Below are 22,828 nucleotides of genomic sequence, written 5' to 3'. Positions count from 1 at the left end.
GTTCACCCCTGGAAGAAAAGAACTACTCAATTGAGCCCTCATCAAACTTCTGACTCACAGATCTTGAGCACAAAGGATTATTTCTTAATTACATTAATTTTGGGGAGAACTTGTACAGAAATAACCACAACACATAGACATGAACAGTGCTATTTGGTGGGTGAAACAGAGACTGATGTTATCAATTCCATTTTTACCTCACCTATAAAATCTGATTTACCTATAAAGATGCATTGTGACAATATGCCTAGGTTAATGACTCTAATTATTCCCAGGTTCCCCTGAAGCACTGTATGTTCAAGTGTCTAAAAGTGGCCCAGAAATGTAAGTTGAAATACTATCTGCACACTCTGGAAAATGTCCCTAATCCATTTCTCCTTCTTTCTCCTGACCAGAATGTGACTGTGATTATTTTTGTGTAGTCACAATTTTGGACCTTGTGGAGGAGAACTTCTCTCTGACTGTTTGGAATTTGGTGTTATAAGAATTATGAAACACTGGGACTTCAAGTAGCTAATTAATGGCTGGGCTCCGTGGCACATACCTGTAATTGCAGCAGCTCAGGAGGCCGAAGCAGTAGGATTGCAAGTTCAAAGCCAGCCTCAGTAATAGCAAGGCACTAAGCAACTCAGTGAGACCCTGTATCTAAATAACATACAAAATAGTGCTGGCGATGTGGCTCAGTGGTCGAGTGCCCCTGAGTTCAATCCCTGGTACCCTCCCCCACCCCCACCCCTACAAAAAAAGAGGCTAATTAACTTCTTTATGTAGAACATAAACTTCGCTTATCAAAATGTTTGACATATGAAGGAAAGACTAATGCAGTGCTAAGGTAAAGAAAGAAAATGGAGAAGACATTTTACTTCAAGGAAATTTAACATGATAGAAATATATTGACTGGGCCTATGTTACTAATATTCAATTACCAAACTAAGGAATCCTGCATTTGTCCACTTCTACACTGACCAAGATCCAGAAGTTGTATTACCCTTCGCACTATATATTTGCCAATTCTTGATAATTTATGTAATTGTGCTTGCATATTCTAATTTTCTTCAAGATTTCATTATATAAAAAGGTAAAGTAATATAACAAATAATAACATATCCAACCCAACCATAGAAATAAAATTTACAAATGCAGTTGATATAGCATATATACCTGTCTCCAATCGTATTACATTCTTCCCTAGAACCAGCATTCTAATTTGGTGTTTGCCATTCCTATTTACTTAACTAACTACATGAGTCATTCTTAAACAACATGAATTTTTTATTGCTGTATTTTTAAATTTCACAAAAATAACATGATTTCTGTATACTTCTGTAACTTTCTATAACAGATTTTTGAGATTTATCCAGAAATACTTATAGATGTAGTTTGTTTCACTGTTCTATAATGTTTCACTGCACATATATCCTAAAACATATTTTCCATTTTAGTCCCAATGACTATTTAGCTTCTTTATAGATTTTTACTACTTTGGACAAAAAAAAAATATGCTTCCATGAATTTCCTGTACTCTATTCATTTACTACTAAATCAATCTTGTCACCTCTCAAACTCTAAAATTTCTATTCATTTCTGTTGTGGTTTGGTCATGAGATATCTCTTGAAAAGCTCATGTGGCAATAGAGGAAAAGTTCATAGGTGAGATGATTAGATTACATGAACCATGAACTAATCAGTGGATGAATTTATTTTATGGAATAATAATGTGAACGGATTCTGGGTGATATGTGGGGTGTGGCTGAAGGAAGTAGATCACTACAGGTATGCCCTTGGGGACTATATTTTGTCCCTAGTTCCTCTCTCTCCTTCTACTTTCTGACTGCCATGAGATGAGATTTTCTCCACCACCCTTCTGTCCTGATACTGTCTTAGTCTGGGCCCGAAGCAGTTGAAGCTAACCATGGACTGAACCTTCTAAAACTGTGAGCCCAGAATAAACTCTTCCTTCTCTAAGTTTTTCTTGTTGGGTATTTTGGTCACAGTGATGAAAAAAATTGAATAACACAATTTCACGTATTTTTTTTCTCTGTCTTGGAAGCAGGCTTAGGAGATGGTAAGAATGGATGGAAAAGGTAATTTTAGGATTTCTGTCTTGTAATGTTAAATTTGGCACAAATGGAAAGTCTAATTCAGGACAAAGCCTAGGAAATCTGATACCTGGAATAAAAATCTTAAACTGGGATCTGCATGGAGAATTTAAAGAATCATTTTACCTTATCTTAGTTTGGATTCTCATAATATCGAAATTAAGAATAAGACAAGAGGGAAGCAGCAGGCAGTAGATTACCATAATGATTGTGAATTACTTCTTTAGAAAATTATGTCTTCTGATTGCTCAATTATGTGGAATCAATTTAATTTTCCCAAGTCACTTTTATGAAATCTTTTCTCATTTTACTGGTAGTGTTTTTGAAAAACTTAATAGTAACAAAGAACTTCCAATGCAAATTTTAGGAGTCTTTGAAAACACAAATGTCTCTCTTTTCAATACCATCCAACTGGAAATATAGACCTCTGATGTGCATGGTCAACGTGATATACATATACATTTATTTTAGATGCTAAAATCCCATCAGATCTATGTTTAGGCAGATTTTACTTTTCCATAGTCATATATTGGGACATACAATTGCTTTATGTCTGCTCATACTAAGTTACATTGTGAGCACTCAGCATTTGTTCTCTATGCCAGCTTTCCCTGGAAGATGTTCACCATGGACTGAACCCATCAGTATATATGGAAGACCAGAAGGTTCAGAAAAATGAAAAGATGGGGAGAATGTTACAAATCTTCATTAAGATTAAGTATCATTTTCTGAATATATGAAATTCAAAATTTTATTGACACTTGAAGGTACTAGGTGAACTTGTCCTCAAAGGAAGAGGGAGAAACTATCTTAAAAAGAACTGGATGAGCCATATGGCTGCAGCTTCGTCTTAGGGGTAAAAAAGAAAGAAGAAAACTTGCAGGAGCCTCCTCACTTGATTTTCAGTTAAGAGTTCTTAAGATTCTTTGAATATTGCAATTGTAATTTCTTTTCCCTTATTCTTTAACTTTATTACTGGCTATAGAACAGATGGTGAATAGAGAAGACAATTTACTCAAGTCTGATTCATAGTTCCCTCAGACACACTAACTCATTCAAGTTTGATACACTACTCCTCCACAAGAGTCTTAATTTCTTTATAAAGTCAGTAATGCCCCGTGTTTTAAAAAATTGAATAACCACATCTTAAAATGAAGAGATATATCATGTAAGAGATATTTTTTGTGTATTTAGAGTCTTTTGAACTACTTATTTCTAAGAGTTATGGCCTATAAGTAGTAAATATTGAACAAATGAAAAATAACCTTAGCACAATCCTCCATACAAAGAACCCAAAGAATTGGCAGTGTATCAGGGATCTAAATATGCATCTCTCTCACTTGTATTCTGATAGAAGAGCCATCAAAACCGTGTTTCTTTTTATATAAAATGATTCAAAATGTATTTTATTCTTGCACCATTTCTCAATCTATCCTGTATTGTTCCCATCCAAAATTATTAAGTAAAAATTAGTGCTTTGAATATGAATTTTCAAATGACATGCATTCCTCTTGTGTTGAATCATATTTAGGGGAATCAGGTGGGTAGAGTTTGATACATAAAGTTGTCTTCATAAATCATAGGTGTCAATTTTAAGAATGGAAGAACACTACATCACAGATACTTGTGTTTTGAAGGATAAGGGGAAATGGAAGGTGTGAATGGAGCCCAGAGAACTTGGGTCTGAGCAGACATCCAGGATGTTTGACTTTGTGATGCACAAAGAACATTCCAGATACATTTCTTTCTACCTCCTGCAGTGGCATTATCTTTCCATTACTCAGTTAAATGAATCATCAGGAAAATATGGTATAAATCATATCTATAATTAATTAGTATTTTATCAAGTCCCTAAAAGTGTTTGTAAAGCAGTGTTCACTAAATAGTAAACTGTTATTGTTTATGAATAATATAATCAAATTACATCCTGAAATGCAGTTATTAGTTTCATCTGAGGACACAAAGATTTTTTCCTATGTAGTCATTATTTCAAGTACTTTCACATTACTTTATTAATTTCTGGACTTTGCATAGGACTTCTATTAGTTTATTTAGAGCAGGGGATCTAGCTTATCTATATTTAGATCCTGGTAGAATTCAGTGCTCAATAAAAATATTCTTATAAGTTACAATTTTACTATTCTTCTTAGTATATTATAATTACACATAATAATGGGGTTCATTGTGACATTCATACATGAACAAAATAACATAATTTTCTCCATTTCATTCCCCATGTCTTTTCTCTTTCCTTCACTCTTCCCTCCTCCTGATCCTCTTCCTCTACTCTACTGGTCTCCCTTCTATTCATTTGTTTTAATTAGTGCATTGTAATTATACATACATTTGCTATATTCACACATGCAGTTAGCATAATTTGGTATGTCACAATTTTAAAGCAGAATAGGAAACCTGCAAGTAGAGTATAGTTTAAATTGTTGTAATAATTGTGTATCTAGGACTAAATTGAGCTGATAGTAATTTCTCTTACTAATTTTAAAAGTCCCCACTTTCTTTGGTATATAATGAGTTCCTTGGTCAGAAACACAGTTATGTGGAATAACATAGTAGAGTACGATTTTTATAAATCAATGGATGTTAGTTTAAGCAGGAGCACTGTGGACAGGAAAGAAAATTTCACAGAGTAAGTATCTATTCCAATGAGAACAAAGTACATTCCTTTACATGGTGAAAGTGGTTCTATATAATCAGGTACTACCCAGTTTTTCCTGAGAAACTCTGGGCACATGATAATTTCTTAGTCTATAATCAAGCATTTGATCTCTTAGACCCAGTAACAAGTCAAAAGATATTTCTCAAAATGAGAATATTCTATTTATAGAAGATGGAAAAGCATCATTAGACAATTTTCATATTCTTAGCTATGATTTGCCTGCTAATTACTCCATTCTTTACTATCTAACACACATTCTTCAAATATGATTGGATATGTTGGTGCATATTGTCCAAATGGCAGAGCAAATTTTATGGCAGCCTGAAACTACTGCAGAGCCTTGAGGATCCCTCTCAAAATTGATGGCTTTGGACATTACTTGGTCAATGGGTTGGAGGAATGCCTAAATGAAATATGCATTTTTTTCAAAATGCAAAGATTTCTACTAGATATCGTTCTTCAATGTCTTTGAGAGGAAGTGCCTCATCCTTCACTTTTAATATCTCCACTGGCCCCAGATTACCAAAACCCTAAATAGTTCTCCAGGGTTATAGATCCCAAAAAAATGTGTGAATTTTTTTCTCATTCTCTGCCTTGCCTGTGTCTTATCAATCTATCAGTAGTATTTGCTAATTTCTAATGACTAAGTCCAATTATCATGCCATCTTCAATGTAATAATTCATTGTGTTTTTCTATGGATTGGAGGGGAAATATTCCTGAAGGGCAGATTATAATAAAGGAGTAGATATTTGAGGAAGTTCTGAGATAGTACATTGAAGTTATATCAATGACCTTGTCAGCTGAAAGCAAACTATATCCAATGGTCTTTATTATGAAGGACAAAGTAAAATAAAATGCTCACTAGATAAAGGTTTATCAACCATAGCACTATTGGCACTTTGAGACAGATAATTATTCTTTTTTACCTTTTTGAATTTTTAAAAATGTTTATTTTAATATTTAATATAATTTATTTTAATCAGCAAATAAAAATTGTGTTCATTTGTAGTCTGTGTACAACACATTGTTTTGAAAGATTCATATACTGTGAAATGACTAAACCAAGATATTTATCATATTCAATATCAATTACTTATTGGTCAAAGCATACAAAGCTTGAAGGAATACAAAGTTAGGAGGAATAAGTTCAAGACATCTGTTGTATAACATGGTGACTATAGTCAATGGTAGTGTATTATATTCTTGAATGTTGTTTAGAAAGAAAATTTTAAGTGCTCACGCCAGATGAATTTTTGTGGTGGGGCTCTCTTGTGCATTGCAGTATTTTGGCAGCATCGTTGACCTCAAACGGTAGCATCCCATCTTAATGACCACCAAGAATATCTCCAGGCACCACCCAACTTTGTCCATTATCTTCTAATGGGAACATCTTACAAAATCATGTTATACTGGTCTAAAGTAAAAAATAAACAATGGTGTAACATTATTAAATAAAATGCAGACTTTACTCAAATTTCATCATTTTTTCCACACATGTCATTTTTCTGTTCCAGAGTCCAAACCAGAATCCCTTGTTGTGTTTATTTAGTTGCCATGTATTAGTCTTCTCTGAACTGTGAAAGTATTTTTTTTTTATTTTTTATCATGACTGATGGTTTGAAGAGTGAGGCATATACATTTTGTAGAATGACCCTCAGACCAGAATTTTGGGGAAGAAAGATCAAGAGATGAACAGCTCATTCCATTGCATCATGCCAGGAGGTGGATGACATCAACGTGACTTATTACTGGTTGCATTAATCTTGAGTAACTGATTAACATGGAATCTGCCTGTTTTACTGTATGTAGTTATTTTTATTTACCATACTATTTTCTTTAAAAGCAAGATCCCTGGTGGTGGCAATCAAGTCTCCATCTACTGAAAGCAAGATTATTAAAGAACTGTGAATTTGTTTTAATATTATCACAGAAATTAACAAAAATTTGTAGAGAGGTATTTTGTAGATAAGGAAATATCCTCTTCTCAAATTATGCCCATGATATTTACTGTGAATTTGGTCAATAACTTACTGTGGTTATCCAGTGGTCATTTTCTATTTCCTTCATTCCTTCTACAGACACTATTTAAATTCTTTCTGTATACAACATTTCTTCCTTCTCCTCTGTTTATTTATATTCACTCACGTATTATATGGATATAAATATGTATATTGATTATATTGGTATATAAACTGATGAATATAGTTTTATTTTGGGGGTTATAATCCAACACTGTATTTATTTTATCACTCAAATTTTTCTAACTTTAGTCATTGGAAACTTTCTGGTTGTCTTCAGTGTTCTGGCATATTCTCTTTCTAATGGTATGTACAGAAGGTGAACATTTCCTTGCTTTCTGGTAAAGCAAAGTGATTCAAGTTTTTACCTACTATTTTCTTGCTTTAACTCTAAATCAGCTATTTTCAAAGGAGGCCTAAAACCTTCTATTAGAAAATAATATTTAGAAAACAGAACTGGGTTGTAGTGCTCATTACTACTACACTATCTTTTCTTGTAGAACTTCTCAGGAGAAAGATCTGCTCAGCCAAGATACACATTTTCCTTAATCCCCTTTTATTAAGATTATGGCCCAACTGTCAATATGGTCATATTAATTTGCCCAAATCTCTACCATATCCAGGAATCTCCCTACTTTCTATATGATCATTGTTTAATTTGCATGCAATAGTTTAAGCTGTTGTCATTTATAACCTTGGGTGTTAGCTAGTTGTACATTCATCACCAATAGTGTCATACAGAATGCTTTTATTACCCTAAATACCTGCTTGTGGGTCCCCTTTGTAGTCAAACCCTACCCCAGTCTACAGAAAATGATCTTTTCTTTCTCCCTGTACTACACTACAGTTGTGTTTTTCAGAAAGTCATATGAATTGAATCATTTATTACATAACTTTTATACATCATTTCTTTCATTTATACAGGTGCACTTGATATTAGTCCATATTATTATATGAATCATTACTTTGTTTCTCTTCATTATTAAGAAGTACTTCAGTACAGGCATATACCACAATGTTTAAACAACTCATCTGTTAATGTTCTTGCTTGGTTCAATCTTTTGATAATTGTGAATCAAATTGTTGCAAAAATTCATGTACAGATTTTTCATGAACATACATTTTTAAATTCAGCTGGTAAATAACTAGTGTGGGATTACTAAACTGTAGGATAAGTGTCCGTCTTACTTTGTAAGAAACTGCAGTTGCTGTCTCATTTTGCGTTCCCACCACTAATGATATTTCCTTTTGTTGTTCATATTCCTTAGTAGTTGGTACTGCACATTCATTCATTGTTGCTGTTTTGAGGGGGTTTTATTTTTTAGTCATTCTAATATATATATATATATATATATATATACATGTGTGCTATTTAACTGTTGGTTGGTTTTAATGTTCAGTAATACATGTTTTCACATGCTCATTTGCTTTCCATGAAATATTTTTGGGAAAGAATCTGCTCATATTTTTTGTTCACTTTTTAATTAGATTCTTTATTTCTCCATTTTTATGTTTTAAGCATTCTTTTGATATATTCTGTATATTAAACTTGAATACATGTTCTTTACTTGAGATTTCACTATTGTATTTTCTATAGTTTTGTGTCTTACTTTTGTTTATCTTAATAGTGCCTTTCATGATGTGCAAGCATATTTTACCTTTATGAAGTCCAAATTATTATTTTTTTATATATTTTGCTTTTGGGGTCATATTTAAAAACTCCTCATTGGGCAATGAATCATGCAGATTTTCTGCTGTTTTCTTATAGAAGCTTGAGAGCTTCATAATTTGATTTCTGACCACTTGAGTTATTATTTTTTTTAACAAAGTATGAGCAAAAGCAGACAGTTTCTTTGGATTGAGGAGTCAGTGTTAAAAGTCTGGGAGACAGAGGAGGCCAAAATTTACAGGACTGAATATGAAGAAAATTACACAGAAAGCAAACACCAGAGAGGTTAGGGACCCTTCTCCACTTTTCAGTTGCTTACTCCTGCACACATAGGTGTAAGAAACATATCTGAGTAAAATGAATGATTCCCAGATCTCATAATGTCAATTACAGTTTAAATATAGTTTGTATTTCATCCAGACACAGTTTGAGAAGACATTGTATTTGAGGTAACATTGGTAGAATAATCAGAAGCTTATTACATTTTTTTTCAATAGTGGGAAAAAATTAACTCTTCTATTTCTACTTAATAAAACTTAAAAGCACATTTTGAAATGATTAAACTCTTTCCAACTTAGCAGCATCCCAGACCAAAAATTGAGAAAATTTGAAGGAACAAAAATGTACAGCACCCAACAAGGTAAAACCACAATGTCTATCACCCAGTAAATATAAGGCATACATTAAAGTAGACAACTATGATCAATAATAAGAATCAGTCAACTGAAACTGAGTCAGAATGAACCTCAAAAATATGAAATGTATACATTCTTATTTAACTTATATAATATTAGAAAAGCCCTAGTAAAACAAAATGTTTATGTGGTTGCTTAATAAAAGTATAAAGAAATGGAGGGAAGGGATTATTCTCTTCTTTTGGTTGGAGGATAGATCATAGGATTAGAAAGACTTCCTTTAAAAAGGAAAACAGAACCTTCCCCTGAAGAATGATTGACAACCAAAAGCTTAAAGCATACAATTTGACCAATTTGGAAATGATTATTTATTGATGAAATTATTACTACAATCTAAGCTGTAAGCTAATCAGTTCAGTATCTCCAAAAGTTTCCTCCTGTCTTCTTTATTATTATTGATGATAGGAATACTTAAGATCTTAAGATCTACCGTATAATCAGACTTTTAAGTGCACAAAAGGGTACTGTCAACTATAGCTTCCTGCAATATATCTTAGGATTCCCCTTTCCTATATAACAACTTTGAATCTTTTAATTAACCCCTCCTTTGTTTACCACTTCCTCTAGATCTTGACAACTGCTGTTTCATTCTCTGCTTCTTTGAGCTTAACTATTTTAGATTCATCATAAGCAATGTCATGTAAAATTTATCCTTATCTATTGGACTTAATTCATTTAGCATAATGTTCTCCAGGTTCATCCATGTTGTGGCCATTGGCAGGCTTACCTTATTTCTGAAGACCGAATAATACTGCATTGTATGTATTTACCAAATTTTATGTACCATTTTGTCCATCCATGGACCTTTGGGTAGCTTCCATGTGTTGGCTATGTGGCTTACATTTCAATGAACACAGAACTGCAGATATCTCTTTCAAATACCGATTTCAATAGTTTTGGCTCTACACCCAGAATTGTGATTGTTGGATTATATGATAGTCATTTGTTTGTTTGTTTGTTTGTTTTTGAGAAACCTCCCTATATTTCTTTCAGGACTGCAGTAATTTACATTCCCACCAACACTGTACCAGGGTTTCCTCTTCTCCACAGTGTCACTCACATTTGTTGAGAACTGGCAATGTCCTATTTGTTGAACTTGACTGTGGTTATGAATTTTTTACATTTTATTTGGTGCTTTTAAAAAATGTACATTGTATTTCACAATAATAAAATCATATATAGTCGAAAATGTTATTTTAATAATTAAAATGGAAATGACATTTTTTAATGACACAAAGTGTGAAAAGCGAGGGGAAAGACATCTCTTATTCCACAATGGAAAAGTACTATTTATTTAAAATTAGTAATCACAAAAGTAAGCTTTTAAAAGTAAGATTTTATGCTATAACGTACCTACTATATATGAAATACCTACATATATTGGCTAAAATTTAGAACAGACAACACCATGTACTGGCAAGTATGTGTAGTTATGGGAACACTCATTATTGGTAGGAATGCAAGATGTTAGAGTAAACTGGAAGACCATTTGATGATTTCTTACAAAATTAAACCTACTCTTACTAAATGATTCAGCAGTAGAGCTCCTTGGAATTTATCCAAATGAGTTGGGGACTTAGGTCTACAAAAGTATCTACATAAAAGCATTTATAATGTAATTTATAATATAATATAAATATAATGTATAATATATAATTGATAATATAATTTATAATAATTTATAATCACCAATCTTGGAATAGCCAGGATACTCTTCAGTGGGTGAATAGGTAAGTAAACTGTGATATATCCTGATATATCATTGGTATATATATATATATATATATGAATGGTATATATATATATACCATTCAGTGCTAAAGATAAATGAGCTACCAAATCATCAAAAGACATGGAGGAAATTTAAATAGATACTAAGCAAAAGAAGCCGATCTGCAAAGGCTACATATTGTAGGATTTCAGCAATATGACATACCGGAAAACAAACCAGGGGTTGGTGAAGAAGGAAGGATGAGTAGAAGAACAAACAGGATATTTTAGGCAGTGAGACTCTTCTTTATGATGCCACAATGATGAGTATGACATTATAGGGTTTCTTCCAGGAAAGTGTTTCTGTCGGAGGGATGAGCCAGCTGTAGATTAATCACTAAAAATCTTATTTCATAGAATAACCACAGGAGACTATTATCTTTTTAAATCAAAGAGAGCATGACAGATTGAACCATGCTAATTTCTGGCTTCTAATAACAATGGAGGAGCCCACCTTTCCTTTATTTATACTCATAGAGGTAAAGGGGAACCTGGAGGAGCTTTTTCTGTGAGGAATAGGATGGGGTGGAGTTAAGGAAGCCATTTACTCTAGCGGGTCATCCCAGCAGGATCAGCATTTTCAATGATTGCCAGATCCTGAAAGTCAGATTTCTGTGTCTGACAGCTCACCAAGCCTGGTCTTAATTGCTGGTCATAAATGGCTCCCCACATGACATTACACAATTGTTAAAAGCCGTAGAATGCATAATACCAAAAGTATAAACTACCTGGATATAAACTACAAAATTTGGTTGATAATTGTGTATCAGTGTAGGTTCATCAACTGTAACAAATGTGTCAATCTGGTAAGGGATTTTAATGTGGGGGTTTTGCATATGTAGTGGTAGGGATATAAGGGACACTTACCTTCTGCCCAATTTTCCTAAGAACCTAAAACCATTCTGATGAATAAAGTCTATATAAAAGAAAAAGAGTCAGATTTTGGCAAACTGTATTTCTTAAAAAGAATTAGATTAACTTTTATGTTTTTGTTAAGATATTTATTATTTACTAATTTCTTTGTAGATTTTGCCAATTTAATTTTTTACAGATTATAGTTTGTTTATATTTATCTAATATAGATTTATAATTTATAATTAACATACATGATTGTCATTCATATTTATAATTTAAGTATAGATGAAATTTTATTTTATAAAGTAGCCACATTTTATTAAAACAATTTCGATTATGTACATAATATTTGAAAATCTATGATTGATAATGTAGTTTAAAGATCATTGTTAGAAAGATAGTATCATGAAATCTGAAATACCTTATTTTTTGTAGCTTGTGCCAAATGCCAGGGGTATTTTCTTATTAGAATATAAAAAGTTGCTTTGGTTTCTTGTCTTGTCTCTATTAGGTGACTTTTGATTGAATTTATTATGAATATATATTTGGAAAACTTACCAATTACTTGTTCCAAACAGTTTGCTAATTCTATACGGTTTCATTCAATTGTCAAGAAATTTCAAAAAAATGTTATTTCACCTTATTTATAAGGTAAAAAGAAAATTTTTATATTTCATGAATACTGATAGAAGATATGAATATCTGAGGCAAAGAGGAGTTCCATGAGAATCAGAAAATTATATTGGTTCTCCTGTCCACCTCGAGGGAGCAATGGAGAGAGGACGAGGCGGATGATACAAACACAAACGTGTTTGCTTCTTAGGTGTGAAACCCAAATCTTTAATAGGAAGCAAAATCAGCAAAACTAATTATCCTTTGCCCTAGATAACATTACTTTGTATATTGGATAACATGAGTCTTCCATTTGCTTCAGAGTGAAATATTCTATCTATCTCATAAAGATTTTTGATATAAAACATCCTTGAAGTGGTAATCTAAAACAAGAATAGTCAAAGACTCTTCTTAAAAGATTGGCAGAAATATCAGTGCACCATAATGAACATATCCTAATAATATTCACCTGTAGTTCCTATTTTTTTCTTGTCTTCAGCTGGCTTTTCCCTTCAATTTACACTTCTCTCAGTGATTCTGACTAATCTTGCAATTGATGGGATCAATCTCTTTCATTTTCTTCTCTTACACTGTTCAATTAAATTTATTATTATTAGGACTCTGAGGAGCTCAATGAGATCCCCCTGTAGTAAGATCCTCAGTGGCTTCCTCCACAGTCTTGGCCCCACCCAACTGAATAAACCACCAGAACTTTGCCTTAAATTCTGTATGCATCTTCAACTTGGGGTGGTAAATTACTTCAGATAAAGAAAACTATATTGGTGATTACATAGCCTTCATCTGGACCAAAAGAAAGGAAATCTTAGACGACCTCTTTCATAGCAATCCTGACCAATGAGTTAAGGTTGATGTAAATGCCTTTAAGGGCCAGTCACTGTTAGGGAATATTTTATATCTGTTCTCCCATTGGATGACTCTATTTTAGAGAAATTTCCACATAGTGAGCAAAAATAACCAATCAGTTAAATCTCCAAGAAGCTCTACATGATAACCAAGTCTAATGCCATTCGGAGGGCCATCTGATCTACTATAAAGTCTTCTGTGATGACCCCAAGGTAAAATTTACATTTTGAAAAAAGGCAGGTTAATATCTGACTTCCAGAGAAGTAGAAATATTTAACATGATGTACTTAAGGAGAAGTATAGCTTACTGTTACTGGTTTTGCTTAAGTAGGACCTATATCAAATGGAGAGTGCAGGTTCAGGGCGCCCTCACTGCAGTGCTTGGCTAACTGGTATACCTTAGGGTTCATAGATCAGTTAGCATAACTGAGTATAGTCTTTATTTTTAGGTGTACAGATTGAGGGCAGTCAGTTCAGTCTCGTCTGTTTGTTCAGGTCCTCTGTTGGTTTGCATTTGTCCTTCCTATGGAATGATCAAACTATGGCTATGGTGATGGAAGGGAAGGATATCTGGAAGACAGATGTTGACAGGTGTATTGTGTGGAAAGTGCAGTAGCAAGATCATTACTTGTCTTTTCCTAAAGACTTCTTGGGAAAAGTAAAGATAATGATCAATCATGTCCAGCACCTCCTAGTGGAGAGGGTAGATCTTGCAGGGAATCAAATATGAAGCATTTGAACAGTTTGGGGTAACCACATTGAAGAGATTTTCCTTCATGATAAAGTGTCACTTAGGAAAGAAAAAATGTCATCATTCTTTTTGGAAAGTGTTTTGATTACTAATTCAATCTCTTTGCTTATTGCAGGTCTAGTTTACTTTCAACCTCTTTGAGTCAATTTTGGTCATTTTTGGCCTCTTCTTGCAATTATCCCTTCATTTAAGTTATCTAATTTGTTAGTATATGTTCACTGATCACATTCTCTTGTAATTGTTTCAAGTACTGTAAGGTCTGTAGTGATTTTAGAAATATTAATCTTTTCTCTTTTTTTTTGTTTTTAGTGAATCCCACCTAAAGATTTGTTAGTATTATTGATCTTTTCAAAGAACCAACTTTAGATTTTGTTAATTTTTTCTAAATTTATTTGTTCATTTCATTTATTATCATAGTAATCTTTATTATTTTCTTCATTACCCTTCCTATGGGTGAAGTTTGCTCTTCTTTTTCTAGTTAATAGAGTGAAATGTTAGATTATTGACCTGAGATATTTCTTTTTGTATAGGCATCTAGAATTTTACATCTCCTTTTAAGAATTATTTTACCTGAATCCTATAAATTTTGATATGACATGTTTTTGCTCTAGTCCATCTAAAGATATTTTGTAATTTTCTTTGCTATTATTTTTATGTCATCATTTACAATTTAGATATTTGTTGTTTGATTTCCACATATTTGTGAATTTTCCAGATAGCCTTCTCTTTCAGATTTTAATATAACTCCATTGTGACCTAAGAACATACTTTGTGCGATAAGACCTTTTAAATTTTTGAAGCTTATCTCATGCCCTAGCATGTGGTTTAACCTGGATAATGGTTTACATGTGTGTGAGAAAAAACATATGTTTTTCTGTTGTTAAATAGAATGTTATATAGATAACTATTAGGTTTAGTTAATTGCTGTCCTCTGAATAATTACTTAGCCTATTATTGATAATATTGTCATTTCTACAAGTATTAAATTGGAATTTTATGTTTTATATTCATTTCTGTCAGTTTTTGCTTATGTGTTTTGGTGATCAGTTATTAGATGCATTTATTTTTATAAGTTAAGTGTTCATAATGGATTCACCAATTTTATAATGGTAAATTCTCTCTTTCTCTACTGAAACTGCCACCCTCATAGCTATTTTATTAATATTAGTAGTCACTCAATGTGATTTGAAGAATTTACATTTTGAATATTTTTCCATTGTACTATCAACTTATTTGTCTGTGAATATAAAATGTATATCTTGCAAACATGTTGGATCAAGATTTTTTATTTTACTATTTTTTTTATTTTTATGTCCTTTTTCTTATTTTTTTTAATTAAATTTTTTTTTCATACCTGTACATAGGGTAATAATGTCTGTCTCATTCTACCATCCTTCCCATCCTTACTGCCCCACCCCCTCTCCTCACTGCCCTCTGCGTAATCCAAATTTCCTTCATTCTTCCCTACCCACCACCCACTATGGATAAGCATCCACTTATGAGAAAACATTTGGCCTCTGTTTTTTTGGGATTGGCTTATTTCACTTAGCATGATATTCTCTAGTTCCATCCATTTACCTGCAAATACCATAATTTCATTCTTCTTTAAGGCTGAGTAATATTCCATTGTGTATATGTACCATATTTTCTTTATCCATTCATCTGTTGAAGGACATCTAGGTTGGTTCCATAGTTAAGTTACTGCCTTACTTGATATTAAATATATAATTTCTAGGATATCATTTTTTCCCATTATTTCTTTTACTATTTTAAAAATTATTTTCTTAGTGGTTATTCTGGGTATTATAATTAAAACCTTAAAACAAGTTTGGATTCGTATTAACAATTTTAAATTTATACATAAATTTCCCTTGTATATAGTTGTATTTCCTACACTCCCACTGTGCTTTTATTGCCAAATAAAAATATTGCGTTTTATACTCCATTAGTTAATCACTGCGGTTTCATAATTATTATTTTATGATGTGTTCTTTAAATTAGATAAATAAAAAAGTGTTACAGACAAAAATGTATGTTATTTAATATTGCCTTTATGTATTTAACTTGGCCAATGTTATATATTTCATCTTACAGGTTTAAGCTACCATCTACTATCCTCTCCTCTTAGGCTAAAGGACTCCCTTTAGTATTTTTTTTTTGCATTGCATTTCTGCTATGAATTCTTTAAGGGTTTGTTTCTACTGTAATGGTTTATTTAGTTCTTATTTTTAAAGAACAGTTTTTCTAGATACAGAAAATTTGGTTAATAGACTTTTCCTTCCAGCACTGTGAATATGAAATTCCCCTGCCTTCTGACTTTAGATGAGAAGTTAGGTATTAACCTTACTGAGTTTTTTGGTATGTGTTGAATTGTTTTTCTCTGACTCCTTTAAATATTCTCTCATTGTCTTTGGACAACTTGACAATGATATGTCAGCATGATTATCTTTGAGTTTATTCTACTTAGAATTGGTTGAGCTTACTACATGCGTAGAACAACATTTGTCAACACGTTTTGGAAGTGTTTGGTCATTACTTCTTTTTTCTTTCTATCTCTTTCTCTCTGTCCTTTCCCTTTGAGAGTTCCACGATACATACATTGGCACACTTGATGATGTGACACAGGTCCCTGAAGTTCTGTTCATTTTTCTTTATTATTTTTTCCTCTTTATCAGAGTGGTTATTATCAGTGGTTAATATCAAATTTTAAGATTTGAAGTCAAAATTAAAGTCAATTTCGTTCATTTTTCTGATAGCTCAAATACAGGTGAGTTCTAATGATTTTTTTCATCAGTTATACTTTTCAGCATCAGAATTTTTATTACATCCTATCTGTAATTTCTATTTTTAATTGATATTCTTCATTTGGTGAGACATTATTTTCATACTTTCAATTTTTTGGACAGGGTTCCATTTTATTCTTTGAATGAATTTATAATTTTGATTTTTGTCTAGTAGGTCCCATGTTTGGTCCTCTCAGATATAATAGATCTTGATTGATTTTTTCCCCCTAGATATGTTCCAGACATTTTTTCTTACCATGTTTATGCTTTTCATGTATTTTTTGTGATTTTTTTTGAAAAGTGAAGCATTTTAGATGTTATGAAAACTGAGGAAATCAGGTTCTCCTCTTCTCCCCTGAATCCCTGAATTAGTTTTTGTTTTATTGTTTCTGTGGTCACTACTACTTCAGCTGCTTTTTGTTTGCTAGTAACAATCCGGGAGTAATTCTACATTTTATTTTCCCTTACTGTGAAGCCACTGAAGACTCTGAATAGTTTGCTCAGAAGTCAGTTTATTGAGTGAATTATATACAGGTATTTCCTTACCTCTCCAAGTCTCCCACCCTTTGGTAAAAGCCTGCGAATGTGTGTGTGCCTGTCACTGTGTAGGGCATAAGTCTCCGTGCTCAGGCAGTTCACGACTCTGCCTTAGCTTTAACTTCTTCCTTATGCAGTTCCTCAAGGTCACCTGAAGGTGAAAGGTTGGAGGTGTTTCAGGTGTCTTCTGAATATACCCACAGCTCTGCTTATGCAGTGTCTTTCTGGTTTTTCAGGTATAAGCCACAGTTTTCCATGTTCACTATGAACATCTCCAGAATGACCAGGCTTTTGCTTTCCCCAGCTGGTATCTGAGCCTCAAGCAGAGGCCATGTTAAAAAATGGTTGCTGATTGTTTTTGAAAAATGCCCTCAGGGTGGCACTTTTCTTATTCAGCAAGCTGAAGGTAAGGTGAAATATTGCCAAAATCCTGCAAATGGAAATTTCACAGAGATCTGTAAGGCACATCAACTAGTAGTGCTAGGACGGATGGAAAATTTTGAGGAGTTCCAATCTCATTCATCCCCCCTCTGTTGGTGGCTAAGCTCCTGATTTTTACAGCTACCATGGTGATTAATCTACTGTTTTCCAGACTACTGTGAACCTGGAGAGTGGGATATGGCAATAGGTTAAGTTAAAAAGGTACAAATTCTGTAGTTTATACTGAATTTTGACAGGTTTTGTGGATGGGGCTCCCATGATTTTGTTTTTTCAATGCTTTGGTTACTTTCCAGAATTCAAAAAAGTATATTTTGAAAAATTTGACATTATTAGTGCTTTATTAAGGAAAAGATTTCCAGAGGTCTTTAACTCTCATGCTTTCAGTTTTGGTTTGCCTACCAGTAGCTCAGTTCCAACTTACTTTTCAGTGTCTCGCTGTGGTTGCTGCAGTGTTGTATTTTCCAAGGATGTTAGCTGTAATCAGTAGAAGAGATGGAGTAGAGTTATGCTCACTCCTTCTTAACCACAACTGAAAGCTCTATTATATGCTTTTTATTCAAATTAAAATGGGCACATTTTATAAGAGATTTACTGTTGATCATTAACTCATAAACAGTAAAAATTATTTTTTTCAAAAACTAAAACATGCAATATTATCATGTCTAAGTTTATTTTCTGTTGCTCTAATAGAATACCTGAGAGTGGGTCACTTGTAAGAGAAGACAGTTATTTTTTCTCATGGATTTGAAGGTTTGGGAGTCCGAGAGCATAGTGCCAGCAAGTCACATTAATGGCATAAAGTGGAAGCGTAAGCAGGTACATGTGAAAGAGACAAAGCTGAGGAGCTGATGTTCCTGAGAATGGACACACTCACATAAGGAAGGCGCTAATTGTTCTTAGCTATCTAATCACTTCTTAAGGTCTCATCACCTCCAAACACAGAAAATGAAATTTCAACATGAGTTTCAAAAGGGACAAACCATATTCGAACCTCAGTAAGTATGCTTATAATGTAATTACATTGAAAGAATGTATTTTCTTTTTCATACTGCACATTTTATACCATGCATTCTTTCAAAGTTTAATATCCAAATAATCTGTTAGTTCTAAGAAATGTTTTGACTTGGTTATTAATAAAAAGGTGGAATAACATATATGTCTGTCTAACAAAATAGTATGTTGATGTACTGTTTAAAAGACATTGTTTTAAGGGCACTGATACTATTCCACCTCTTAAGAAAAAACAAAGAAGCAAGCAAAAAACATTTTTAAAAAGAATTGTTCAATGATATAGGATTAAAAGATTTATAATCACTTACTGATTTATTTTTCCAAGTCATGAGTTTCTTAAAATTATACATTTTGCATATGTAACATTGTCTAGCTCTAGAGTAGTGTTCTAGACTTTACCTAGAGAGTGCATCAGGAAAATAAAGTGTAGCAATGTGTAATGGTATATAACAATGTATTAGAAATCCTAGATCATTGAAATAAGGGTGTTTAGGGACACAATTTGAGAAACACTGATGTGGGTTCTAAAGTACTTCTGGTATCTCCCAAACATTCATCTATGATGGTAAGGAATTTACATGTAAGCACATATACAGTTTTAATAAAAAATTTATTATTCACCTGTTTCAATAAAACATATTTTATTTATAAAAGGGTAATAATTAAACAAATATAACATAGTTTGTGGGGAATGTATTTTAGCAAGAATTTCATATCAAATATTTCTTTCTCTCTCTCTCTCCCCCTCTCTCTCTCTCTCTCTCTCTCTCTCTCTCTCTCTCTATATATATATATATATATATATATATATATATATTTGTCCTTAGTTCTTGATAATAGCTGTTTAGATAGAAAGGACATATTTTTTATTTAAAGACTGAAATCCAGGGTATAAAAATCACAAAATGCAAGACATTAATAAATTTCTCTGTTTTTAATAATTTAAAATGACTTCTCTTCAGTCTTTCAAAGTCAAGCACAGTATACTTAATCCAAACACTGATTATCAACAAGAGAATAACAGATTATCATTAGTATTATTCTGGATATATTATTTTTATCCATAGCCAAAATTCCTTGTTCTAAAAAAAAAAGTGAATGCAGGATTTATAGGGTCCGGTGCTTCCATATTATCTTTTTATCCACTTTTTTCTTGTATTACAGAATAATCTATCTTAACAGAGACCAACACATTACTATCATATTGTTTGTATTATTATTCAATTAAAACACTCTAAACAGGGAAATTAGGAGTGTTCTGGTAAAAGAATTGGAATTTATATTTTGAAGCAATTTGAAACTTACTATGCTTAATTTTATGACAGAATTAAAACTATAACCAAGAATTATCCTGAAAACTTTAAAATATTACAAATTAAAGTATTTTGGCTTCCACAAACAGAGAGTTGAGTTTCTTGTTCATTGTACAATATTTTTGTTAGACAAAAATTCATCTTACATTTGTAACCACAGTGAAATCTTTAAAAAAAAATGTTTCTGGGAATGCCTTTTTTTTTTTTTTATTATACCTTTTGGTTCCATTTTAGACCCTGAATGCTTTAATTGTCATCTCTTAGCAGTCAAGGGGCTAAATTAAGGGAAATCTAGGTGAAAGAGTGATAGTTCTTCCATGCCATTGGATGGACATCAAAGGAAGACAGCTGTGTTTTATTCCCTGTGATTTTCTTAAGGCTTTGAAAACCAGCAAGTATCATCTGAAAACAAAGTTGCAGTTCAAAACTAACAAGAGGGGGAAAAAAAGGTTTCACTAGGCTATGAACAGTCTTGAAGATATTCTTAAGGAAGGTGGTAAATTTTGAAAGGGGGTCTAAAACAATCTCTGTATACAAAAATAACTCTCAGTGGCACAAAATGCTTTAATTTTACAAAATTATCTGAGATTATCAGAATGCAACGTTTGCAGACAGAACCCAAGACAAAAACTGTCCTATTTTCTGTAGTTGTCAATAGAACAATTCTGCAAATGAGAAACTGCACCTAACCTCAAGGAACTCACAAACGAGTAGCTGAGTGAAGACAAACACAGTTACCTCCAATTTGAGGTGCTCCCTTATGCCTGAAAGGGTGTTCTCTGGTAACCAGTGGGGAACACATTGAGGAATCCTCAGCTTAACATTTCTGAGGACTGTTTTTAGTTGCTGCCAGCCTGCCGTTCTCATTGCTGCTACCAATAAGCAATTGTGCTTGTCTTTAGTAATTCAAGAACATTTGTCTCTTGGAGGATTTGCATAGGATGATTGAGGATAGTTCCTGGCTCTTCTCCAAAAGCTTCCAGTCTCTCTGTCTGATTCAATGTGAATACACTACTGACAATAATATAATTATATAAAAATGTTCAAAGAAGGTCACATGGATCTAAAAGTATATGTCCATAAAGGAGGACTTAAGGATGAATTGTGATTCCTAACGGTCACTCACACAGGACCATGCTCCTATTTTCATTTCATATACAAAAGCTGTTGAGTAGGTTTCTTTCCCAATGAATTCTCTAACAGATTGAGTGTAGTTTCTAAGTCTTTACCGGTAATCTGTATACCTATTAGAGAGTCTTTCATTTAAGATAGTTTTATCCTACCTGCTGAGGGAATCTAATGTTCTACTCAGTGGAGATATTCAAAACAGTCAACAACTGCCATTATACACCAGTGAAAAAACAGAATGGTATTACAGCCAAGGTTGATGCTAACTGACCACAAAATGCAAGCAGGGCCATACTCACACCAGAGAATACTCATGGGACATTAGCCCTGGTCCTCTTGAGATATCTGTGAGTAACCAAAGGCTCACATTTCAATTGGTCAGATCGAGCTCTTTTATTGCTTTTGCATAACTACTTTTCTCTACACTGTCTTGGAACTTTTCATTCGTTTTTACCACAGCTGTTTTAATTTTTAAAAATCATAAAACTAATTTATGAGACGGATGTCATTTAATAGAATCTCTGAGTAGCCGTAAATCCAGGAGCCAAAAGAGGAAGAACAGGAGCAGGAACCAGAACCACTGATCAATGCCACCGTGAGACCATGAAGGAATTCTGACCAGCTCTGTGTCTTTCCATTCCTTACTGAAGATTCGAAGTCCCGTGTAGGAACGCTCCCTCTACAGAACCTTGGTTGCCTCTCAGTACCCAAGCCCACAAGGACTGGACATTCCTTTGCTTCTACTAGGGACACCAAAGACATATATTTCAAAGACTCACAGGATGGTAAATATCCCAATAAGAAAAAAAGAGGGAGGGTGTCAAAGAAAATTCATGTCATTTAACCTGCTTATATCTATTTCCTCATTTTTAAAATAAAGATGATGATTCTACCTATCTCAAGGGCTATAACAGATTTAAATGCTCTAATGCAGGTATGACATTCAACAACAATGCTTGATATATAGTAACCACTTAAATAGTAGGTACCCCAATTACTACATAACACAGACACCACCATGGCGTAGTGTTGCACGGGGCTGCAACGCACGGGGCAGCTCTGGGGAGGCAGGCCTAGTGTGTTGCATCCCAGGAGTTCGAACACTGGCAATGATGGGGAGGACTCAGACTGCACCCTGAGGTCGGAGGAGAAGAGTTTTATTTGGGAGAGATGGAGTACTTGTCACAAGGAAGCTGCCTCTGGCTTTCCTGCCTATACACTGTCTTTTATATGCTTGCAGTTCAGCTGGCCATCATCTTAAAGGTCCAGCCTTGTGTTACTAGCCTATTTGGCAGATTAGCTTGGTAACAGAAAGTTAAAAATGAGTGTGTGAACACAGAAGGTGACAGTTTCACAGAGGCCAGAAGAACAATCTGTTCACAGAACACAGGGGAGGAGGATGGGGCCCTAGTCCCTGAGAATCCTGGCTGGCGCCTGGGTCTTTCGACAGATAGACAGGACCCACAACAAAGCAGTGTAAATATTACTATCATTATTAAGTTCACAAGGGTATATTTTAATAAAGCATTCTATAAAATAGTCTTTTCCAAACTATGGAACAAACCTAGTTGCCCTTCTGCAGATGAATGTATAAAGAAATGTATATA

This window comes from Sciurus carolinensis, chromosome 10 (genome assembly GCF_902686445.1).
Source record: "Sciurus carolinensis chromosome 10, mSciCar1.2, whole genome shotgun sequence".
NCBI classification, from domain to species: domain Eukaryota; kingdom Metazoa; phylum Chordata; class Mammalia; order Rodentia; family Sciuridae; genus Sciurus; species Sciurus carolinensis.
The sequence above is the reverse complement of the archived record's forward strand: the minus strand, read 5'-3'. Positions refer to the sequence as shown.